The sequence below is a fragment of the Oratosquilla oratoria genome, chromosome 26, assembly GCF_046742065.1.
Source record: "Oratosquilla oratoria isolate Oo_2021 chromosome 26, ASM4674206v1, whole genome shotgun sequence".
Taxonomy (NCBI): Eukaryota; Metazoa; Arthropoda; class Malacostraca; order Stomatopoda; family Squillidae; genus Oratosquilla; species Oratosquilla oratoria.
Window position 1 is genome coordinate 4,801,109 of NC_134802.1, and position 10,000 is coordinate 4,811,108.

At 38.8% G+C, this 10,000-nt stretch overlaps 1 protein-coding gene and 1 non-coding gene across 3 annotated transcripts in view; one reads left to right on the top strand and one right to left on the bottom strand.

Moving 5' to 3' along the window:
* The window catches only part of LOC143039367 (EF-hand domain-containing protein D1-like), a 235,433-nt gene that overhangs the window by 150,014 nt on the left and 75,419 nt on the right, over positions 1 to 10,000 (bottom strand). The window lies entirely within an intron of this gene.
* Positions 4,949 to 5,054, top strand: LOC143039640 (U6 spliceosomal RNA). Its single transcript, XR_012967660.1, has one exon. It is a non-coding gene; the product is annotated as a U6 spliceosomal RNA (small nuclear RNA).

Consider the following 10,000-nt stretch of genomic DNA (forward strand, 5'->3'; position numbering starts at 1 on the left):
GTACACTACACACATAATGATGGAAGCTGTGTGGCGAGGGTGTAAGGGAGGGGTCAATCTAACCCATAAAGTTTCTAGTCCCTCGGGAATACCCACGGGTAAAAGTGAGGCATTCAACGCTTTCCAAGAGTAGAAGGCCACTCCACCTCCACGCCGTCCGCTCCTTAGGTTGTGATGGAATTCGTAACCCTCAATTTCGCATATTTTGGGCAATATTTGCCATGCTTCTGTAATTGCAACTACGCCCACATTAAATGGCAATACAGTAGCAGTGAGTTCATCTACTTTGTTACACAAAGAGGTAATGTTAGACAATATTAATGAAAGTAAATCATACCATTACCTTCGTACTTGTACAACACTGAATGGGTCCCAGTGATTAGAGATACATTTTAACAACCACAATGCACTTTAATTCTAAGCCATCAAGGCCGACATGCAGAAATTGAAATGTGGTAATGCCTCATGACAAGTGCGGTAGTGACTTTCCAACTAGACTATTAAGAGAGATATAAATTGAGCGCAATTTTTCTTATATATTTGTATGCTCGAGTTACATACACATACATGAAATTTTTGCGTTCAACCAATCTCCACTATGATAGTACAATTGGAATTATACAAACGCGGGAAATTATTTGTACAAATACTTTCCCGCGTTTGTATACTTCCAATTGAACTATCATAATGGAGATGCGTTGAACGTAAAAATGTTATGTATGTGTATGTAACTCGAGCATACAAATATATAAGAAAATTTGCGCTCAATTTATATCTCTCTTGGTAAGTCACTACCACACTTGTCATGAGGATGCTGGGGTTCGAGTCCTTGGCAGTGCCACATCTAAATTTATGCATGTCGACCTTGATGGCTTGCTGTTCCCGGGCCAGTTCGGCGACCTGCTCCTGATGCAACTCCAGCTCCTCGGTGGTCAGTTCATCTTCGTGTTTCCCTGCTAACTGTTCGACATCCCCGTCCTCCATCTTAAGGCCCAGGTCTGGCGATGCAACTCAAAAAAAAAATATATATATATATATATATATATATATATATATATTATATATAATAATATACTCTTTTTTTTTGTGACAAAAAAAAACAAGTTTTTTTTTTATTATTCTGTCTTAAATATCTCGGCAAAAAAAACATTACAATTGTTTCTAGATTATCAAATAAAACAGTATACCCCCTCAAACACAGTTGTTGTTTTTTTTTTAGATCATTTCCCATTTTCTGTGTGTCATGTATTTTATTTTACAATGAACCTGTTGCATCTTTAACTCTCAATCTTTTTTTTTTTTTTTTTTTTTTTTTTTGGATCGCTAGACCTGGGAACCTACTAAAATGGATGGAAGACTTCCTGATTGGTAGAAAGATGAGAGTAGTGCTCAGAGAAAAATATTCAGGTCAGAAAGAGGTGATCAGTGGAGTTCCGCAAGGATCTGCATTGGCTTCAATAATGTTTGCTATTTGCGTGAATGACATGGATGATGATGTGCAATGTTACATGAGCTTCTTTGCAAGGAAAGTAAAAACTGAAAAGGATTGCGAATCACTACAGGAAGACCTGAATAAGGTATGGAACTGGAGTCAGAAATGGGAAGTGGACTTCAATATTAAAAAGTGTAGCAAAATGGAGTTTGGAAAAAGTAAAAACAGAATATCAGGACAATATGAAATTGGAACTAAGGAGGTAAAGAAAGTGGGATCCGAAAAAGATTTGGGTGTAATTATCTCCTCAAACAACTTGTCCTATGATAAACAGATAAACAAAATTGTCGGAGAATCCTATACCTTGCTCAGGTCAATAAAAGTGGATGAAGAAATTATTAAAAAAAACATTGGTCACACTGATAAGGCCTAGACTAGAATATGCAGTAACATTGTGGTCACCCAGTACCAAAAACAACATATAAAAAATGAAAAGAATCCAGAGAACAGCCACAAAAATGGCCCCTGCACTTGCAAACTTGTCATATGAGGAGAGACTGGCTAAACTGGAGTTACCGACTCTGGAGCAAAGAAGAGAGAGAGGTGACCTATTGACCATCTACAGAATCATGAAGGGCACTAAAATACTCGATAAAGAGGACTTGTTAAACTGGGACAAGAGAAACTCAAGAGGACATGAAAAGAAACTCAAAAAACATAGTCATAAAAGAGATCTGAAGAAAAACAGTTTTCCACATAGAGTGGTGGACCCTTGGAACAAACTGGACGAAAAAATAGTGTGTGCAAAAACCATTCATGAATTTAAGAGCAAACTAGACACAGCGAGATACAAAGGCGGGACACCACGAGCGTAGCTCCCCTTCCCGTAAAATACAACTAGGTAAATACACACACACAAACACACGCACACACAAAAACAATATATATATATATATATATATATATATATATATATATATATATATATATATGCAAAGAAACTCTTTTGTGTTTTATTGATTTCGAAAAGGCTTTTGAAACAGTAAGACTCGAGAAAATAGTAAAAATGCTGAAAAATATTAGTTCTCATAATGAGGACATTAGATTGATTGCAAATTCATACTGGGATCAAAGAGCTGCAGTCCGCACAGACAAATGGTAAAACGGAATGGGTTGAAGAAAAAAAATGACACAAAGCTCGTGTTGTCACCAGATTTATTTTCATTATATATTCAAAATGTGATTAAAGAAATAGAAGACCTGGAAGATATCAATATTGGGGGAAGAAATATCAACAACGTTAGATACGCATATAACACGGTGCTGATCGCAGACACTAAAGAAAATCTACAGGAACTGATACAATCACTAGATGGAGCATGCAAGCAGAAAGGTCTAGGAATCAACATTTACAAAGCTGAATCAATGGGCATTACCAAAGGACAACAAGTGATTAGAGTGAATGTAATGCTACAGCAAAAGAATATAAAACAAGCAGCGAGGAAATTTAAATACCTGGAAAGTGTGATAAGGGAAAATGTTGACTGTGAAGAAAAAATAGGAAAAAGAATAGCCATAGCAAAAGGGGCATTTAAGAAAGTAAGGAAACTGCTGTCAAATATGAATATGAAAATGGGGATTAGAATAAGGATACTGAAGTGTTTTGTGTGGTCGACGTTGATGTATGGATGCGAGACTTGGACAATCAGAGAATACAGCAAGAAAAAATTGGAAGCCACAGAAATGAGGTTTTACAGAAGAATGCTTAGAATCCTCTGGAATGCCAAAGTTACGAATGAGGTGTTGAAGAGAGTGAGAGTGAAGAGAAGCCTGATAAGAGATATAAGGAAACATATATTCATACCAATATATGCAAACAGAAAACAAGTGTCATGGTTCTTTATCTAGAACAGTTACATTTAAGATAAAAACTTTGAGTGTTGAACAATAACGAGATATCAATGTACATTTCCTCCTTTTTTCACATGTAACTGCTGAGGAATGTCCGTGTGTACCTAAATGGCAATGCAGACAAGATTCAAATTGTTCATTCATTGTTCAATAACTGTTACCTAAACAAGTACACCTGTCGTTATTGATCTAAGATATTCGCCAGTGATAGATGACGATACTTTTTTTTTTTTTTAAGATTAATAATTGATATTCTTAATTCCATCACTATCGACCGAGCTATCGTACGATTCAAACATAATCTCGGAAGCAGCAAAGAATAAAAACAAAAATAGATAAATAAGTAAATAAAACGAAAAATATAGAAATATCGACATAAATCATATCACTTGTAACAAAAACTACTAATCATCTTTATCTGATATCTTCTCTGACCTAATACTTCCTCCTCCTCCTCCTCTTCCTCCTCCTCCTCCTCCCGACCTCCCTTCCTCCCTTCAACTCTTGATATTAGGTATATGCACTAACCAAGCAAGAATTCACTGAAAGAAGTATGGACTACGTAGCCAGCGTGGTTTAGGCATACTATCAGCGATAATGAAACTGTTATGGAGAAATTGGCCTCCTCGCTGTCCAGGGACCACTTTTAGTAATGCAGATGGTTCCAGCTGGTTTCGACGGGGCAGTGAAAGTGGTTTGGTACGGAGGGGATGGGAGGGTGGGAGAGAGGAGGGGGATAGGGGAGGGGGAGGGGGAGATGAAGAGGACCGAAGGGAGGGAGAGGAAGGGAAGGAAACGGAAGGGAACTGAAAGGAGAGGGAGGGAGGGAGGGACGGCGAAAGGAAGGATGAGGACGAGAAGAAGGGAATGGCAAAAGGAGTGAATGGGAATAAAAAGGAGCCGGAGAGAATAGAGAGAGGGAAAGGAGGGGAGGGGAGGGGAGGAGAAGGGAGGTGGGAAGGAAAAGGGTGAAGTGAGGGGGCAAGGAATCGGGGAGGGGGGAAATCAAGAACGTAAAGAGAAAAAGAGAAAGGCTGCATCTCACCTGAAAGCTACTCTCAATATCAATTTTGTTCGAATTTTTCATCTGAGATGAGCACCAAATTCATGGATTCTACTCAAATCCGTGTTATATAGTAATAAGTGAATGAATAACCAAATTAATAAATTAATAAATAAATTACTATGATAAATAATTAAACAAGTAAATAGACTCCCCCAACGCCCTCCTCCACTAAGCCCCCCCCCCCAAAAAAAGAAAAAAAAAATCCCACATGAAGGTTAAAGACTTGTTGATCAGACACTTTTGTACATAGTCACATCTGCACTTCACTGTGCTTTTTTTTTCTGCTCGCAAAGTCCGGGCATGTGAAGACAGAAGAGAGAGAGGATCGGTCTTCATCCTCCGAGATACTACTACGAGGAATTTCATGCCTAGCTACCGCCTGACGTGAACACCGAACAGATACGAGTATACATAGCTAAGTATACCGCTATGCATATTTATATGAGAACACACACACATATGCACGCAGACACACACACACACACACACACACACACACACACACACACACACACACACACACGCATGCACGCACGCACGTACCTGCTTCGGCGGTACATATACTAAAATTGGAACGATACAGAAGACTAGCATGGCTCCTGCGCAAGGATGAAAAATTACCATCTACAGAATCATGAAAGTAAAAGAACGTGTTGATAGAGAGGACTTATTAAAGTGGGACAGAGGAAAAACAAGAGGACATGCAATGAAACTCAAAAAGGATAACTACAGAAGAGACCTGAAAAAGCACAGCTTCCCACACAGAGTGATAGATGTATGGAGCAAATTGGATGAAAAAATAGTGTGTGCAAACGCAATACAAGAATTTAAGAACAAAATTGATCTTGCGAGATACAAAAACGGGTCACCATGAGCATAGTTCCCCTTCCCGTATTATATAACTAAGTAAATACAACTAGGTAATATACATACGTGACTTGACGATGCAGTGGTAGCGTTCACGGCCGCCACTTCGGCGGTCTGAGTTCGAATCTCGCCCAGGAGGAGGAAGAGGAAAAGGAGGGGGAGGAGAAAGAGGAGGAGGAGGAGGAGGAGGAGGAGGAGGAGGAGGAGGAGAGGAGGAGGAGGAGGAGGAGCAGCAGCAGCAGCAGCAGCAGAAGGCGTAAGTGGAGGAGGAAGAAGAAATCGAAAGCTGGCGATGGCCTCAGGTTGATTACCCGATCCACGACCATTTTTAATTTCAAACATCTTTTCTTTTTCTTCCTCCTCATCCTACTCTTACATCTCCTCTTCTTCCTCCTCCTCCTCCTCCCTCATTCATGCCACTCTAAACACATCTACTCCTACACCTAATCCTCCTCTTTCTCTTCCTTCTCCTCATCATCATCATCCTCATTTCCTATCCCTCCCTCCATGTGCGTGTATTTACCTAGTGATATCTTACGGGAAGGTGAGCTATACTCGTGGTGTCCCGTCTTTGTATCTCACAGTGTCTAGTTTGCTCTTAAATTCGAGTATGGTTTTCGCATACACTATTGTTTCGTCCAGTTTATTCCAGAGAAAAAAAATGAGTGAAGCGTTTAACAAATATTTTCTCTTGGTGTTTACTAAGGAAAGGTTAGATGAGGTACCTGACTGCGATTTGATTTTCAGTGGAGATGAAGAAAGTAGACTATCTAATATCAGCATTAGTAAGGTAGAAGTAGTCAAGCAGATTGAAAGACTTAAAACTACAAAATCCCTGAGTCCAGACAAAAAAATTCCGAGAGTGCTTAAAGAGTGTAAATTTGAAATCAGCGACCAGTTAAAAAAAATATTTGATAAGTCGGTAGACATTGGTTTTGTGCCTAATGCTTGGGGGCAGGCAAACGTTGTTCCTGTTTTCAAAAAAGGAGATAAATCGTCTATATGCAACTACAGGCCAATCAATTTGACATCAGTTATAGGTAAAATGCTTGAATCAATAATAGTAAATTGACTCAGAAATACATCGAGAGACAGAACTTGATTCGTGACACACTGCATGGTTTCTCCAAGGGTAAGTCATGTGTGACTAATCTTCTATCCTTTTACAATAAAGTATAAAAGTCGTCAGATAACATTGACAATTATAATGCTATTTACCTTACCCCATCAGAGACTACTAAATAAAATCAAAGCCTATGGCATAGGAGGAAAAGTGTTAGAATGGATTGGAGCTTGAATCAGTGACAGAAAACAGCGGGTTCCCATAAATGGTGTAAAATCCAGGTGGGGGAGTGTTTCTAGTGCCCCCCCCCCCCAAGGGTTCGGTTTTTGGTCCTTTATTGTTCATTATGTACATAAACGACTTGGACAATGGGATTAATAGTGATGTTAGTAAGTCTGCGGACGAACTAAAATAGGACGCCTAATTAGGTCAGGGGACGACACCGAGATTCTGCAGGACGATGTTAACAAATTGTTCACATGGTCGGTGAAATGAGAAATGAACTTCAATAACTCAAAGAGCAGTGTGTTAAACGTAGGGCAACACAGCCCCGAAAATGTGTGTTTGTGTGAGCGTCTGTAAGCCTGTGCGTGTGTGTGTGTGTGTGTGTGTGTGTGTGTGTGTGTGTGTGTGTGTGTGTGTGTGTGTGTGTGTGTGTGTGTGTGTGTGTGTGTGTGTGTGTGTGTGTGTGTGTGTGTGTGTGTGTGTGTGTGTGTGTGTATTCGTGTGTGCGTTTGTGCATGTACAGTATACATATCCCTACCAGGTATACTTTCTCCTTGTAAACCTGTCGCCAGACGATTTCATTCATTCCTGTACCACCCCTGCGGCGGGCGAGGGGCTGGAGTGATGGGGGTCCACTCTGTCTATGGTTTCTCCATCTAGATGCGTAGACTTTCTAGGCGGACATTTTTAGTTTCGTGTCGCCAGGGTCAACGCACTCCGCGATTTCCATTCACGTCATTTGCATACAAATGATGTGAATTCATTTTCTCATACTACAATATTGCAGAACTAAAAAAATGTATAATGATGGTATTAATGGTGATGATAATAGTAATACCAATAATAATAATAATAATAATAATAATAATAATAATAATAATAATAATAATAATAATAATAATAATAATAATAATAATAATAATAATAATGATAATAATAATGATAATAATAATAATAATAATAATAATAATAATAATCATAATAGCAATAATCATAATAGCAATAATAATAATAATAATAATAATAATAATAATAATAATAATAATAATTATAATAATAATAATAATAATAATAATAATAATAATAATAATAATAATAATAATAATAATAATAATAATAATAATAATAATAATAATAATAATAATAATGGTAATAATAATAATAATAAAAATAATAATAAAATAATAATGATGATAATAATTATTCATATGCCACGAGCTTTTTCCCCCTCATAAGGGAGGTAGTCAAATCAAAGGTACGTACTTACACCCATTCCACTCCCATCTACCATCCTTTCCTCCCTCCCATCTTAGCTGCTCATGGATGACAGGTCATCCCTGCATCTCGCCAACTGCTCTGGGTCAGAAGTAATGTAGCAAGACAGTGCATCCCCAACAAGTCTACTGCCACTTTCACCCCTTGTACATCTCATCACCTTTTACCCACATTTATCTTTAGCTTTCTTCTATCACATACTCTCCCAAACTCTGCCACCAACTTCCTCAATCCCTCCTCCGATCCTGCCACAAGCGCAGTGTCGTCCGCAAACAACAGCTGGCTCACCTCCCACTTTTCTCCATTTTCTTTAACCATCTCCAATCCCTTGCCCACTACCCTTGCATTTACCTCTCGCACCACCCCATCCATGTATAAGTTGAACAGCCAGGGTGACATAACGCATCCTTGACGAAGTCCCACCTTTACCTCGAACCACTCACTCTCTCCATTTCCAATCCTGACACAAGCTCTACTACTCTCATAAAAAACTCTTGACAGCTCCTAGAAGCTTTCCTCCTATCCCGTATATCTGCATAACCTCCCACAGTGCCTTTCTGTCTACCCTATCGTAAGCCTTTTCCAGATCCATAAAAGCCCAAAAAACATCCTTCCCCTTTCCTATAGCTTTCTCACATATCTGTCTTACCACAAAGATCTGATCTACACAACCTCTACCTGTCCTAAATACACACTGTTCCTCACCAATTACTCCTTCTGTTCCTCTCCTAATCCTCTCAATCAAGATCCTCACATAAGCCTTCCCAACTACACTTAAGCTAATCCCTCTGAAACTACTACATTCACACTTGTCCCCTTTTCCCTTGTAAAGAGGAGCTATACAGGCACTCCTCCAGTCCTCCGGCACTCTACCTTCTCTCCAGCAAACATTGAATAACCTCACCAGCCAGTCCATCACTGTACCTCCCTTTTTCAGACATTCTGCATGGCATCCATTCAGACCAGGTGCCTTACCTGCTTTCATCATCTTAACAGCTGCCTTCACCTCATCCTTCCTTATTTCTCCTCCATTCTCCTCATTCATCACTCTCATTTTCTTCGCATTTCCCACTGCAGCTATCTTTCCTTCCCTATCCTCCTTCACATTTAGCAACTCCCTAAAATATTCTTCCCCTTGCTGCCTTCTCTTCCATTATCATCTCTCCATCTGCACCTTTTACCTTTTCTTCTCTACTTGATTCGCCTCCTCTTCCTCTCTTAATTTCTTTCCAAAACATCTTTTTATTACTTTCCAAATCTGATCTACACAACCTCTACCTGTCCTAAATACACACTGTTCCTCACCAATTACTCCTTCTGTTCCTCTCCTAATCCTCTCAATTAAGATCCTCCCATAAGCCTTCCCTACACTTAACAGGCTAATCCCTCTGAAACTACTACATTCACACTTGTCCCCTTTTCCCTTGTAAAGAGGAACTATACAGGCACTTCTCCAGTCCTCCGGTACTCTACCCTCTCTCCAGCAAACATTAAGTAACCTCACCAACCAGTCCACCATCACTGAACCTCCCTTTTTCAGACATTCTGCATGGCATCCATCCAGACCAGGTGCCTTACCTGCTTTCATCATCTTTACAACTGCCTTCACCTCATCCTTCCTTATTTCTCCTCCATTCTCCTCACTCATCACTCTCATTTTCTTCGCATTTCCCACTGCAGCTATCTTTCCTTCCCTATCCTCCTTCACATTTAGCAACTCCCTAAAATATTCTGCCCATCTTCCCCTTACTGCCATCTCTTCCATTATCATCTCTCCATCTGTACCTTTTACCTTTTCTTCCCTACTTGATTCGCCTCCTCTTCCTCTCTTAATTTCTTTCCAAAACATCTTTTTATTACTTTCAAAATTTTCTGTCATACTCCTACCCCATTTCACATCTGCTCTCCTCTTTGCCTCCTTTACCTTTTGCTTTACTTCTCTTTTCTTTTAATAATAATAATAATAATAATAATAATAATAATAATAATAATAATAATAATAATAATAATAATAATAATAATAATAATAATAATAATAATAATAACAATAATAATAATGATAATAATAATAATAATAACAATAATAATGATAATAGTAATAATGATGATAATATACATACATATACCAAAGGCTTTTTCCCCCTACACAGGGGGTAGCCAA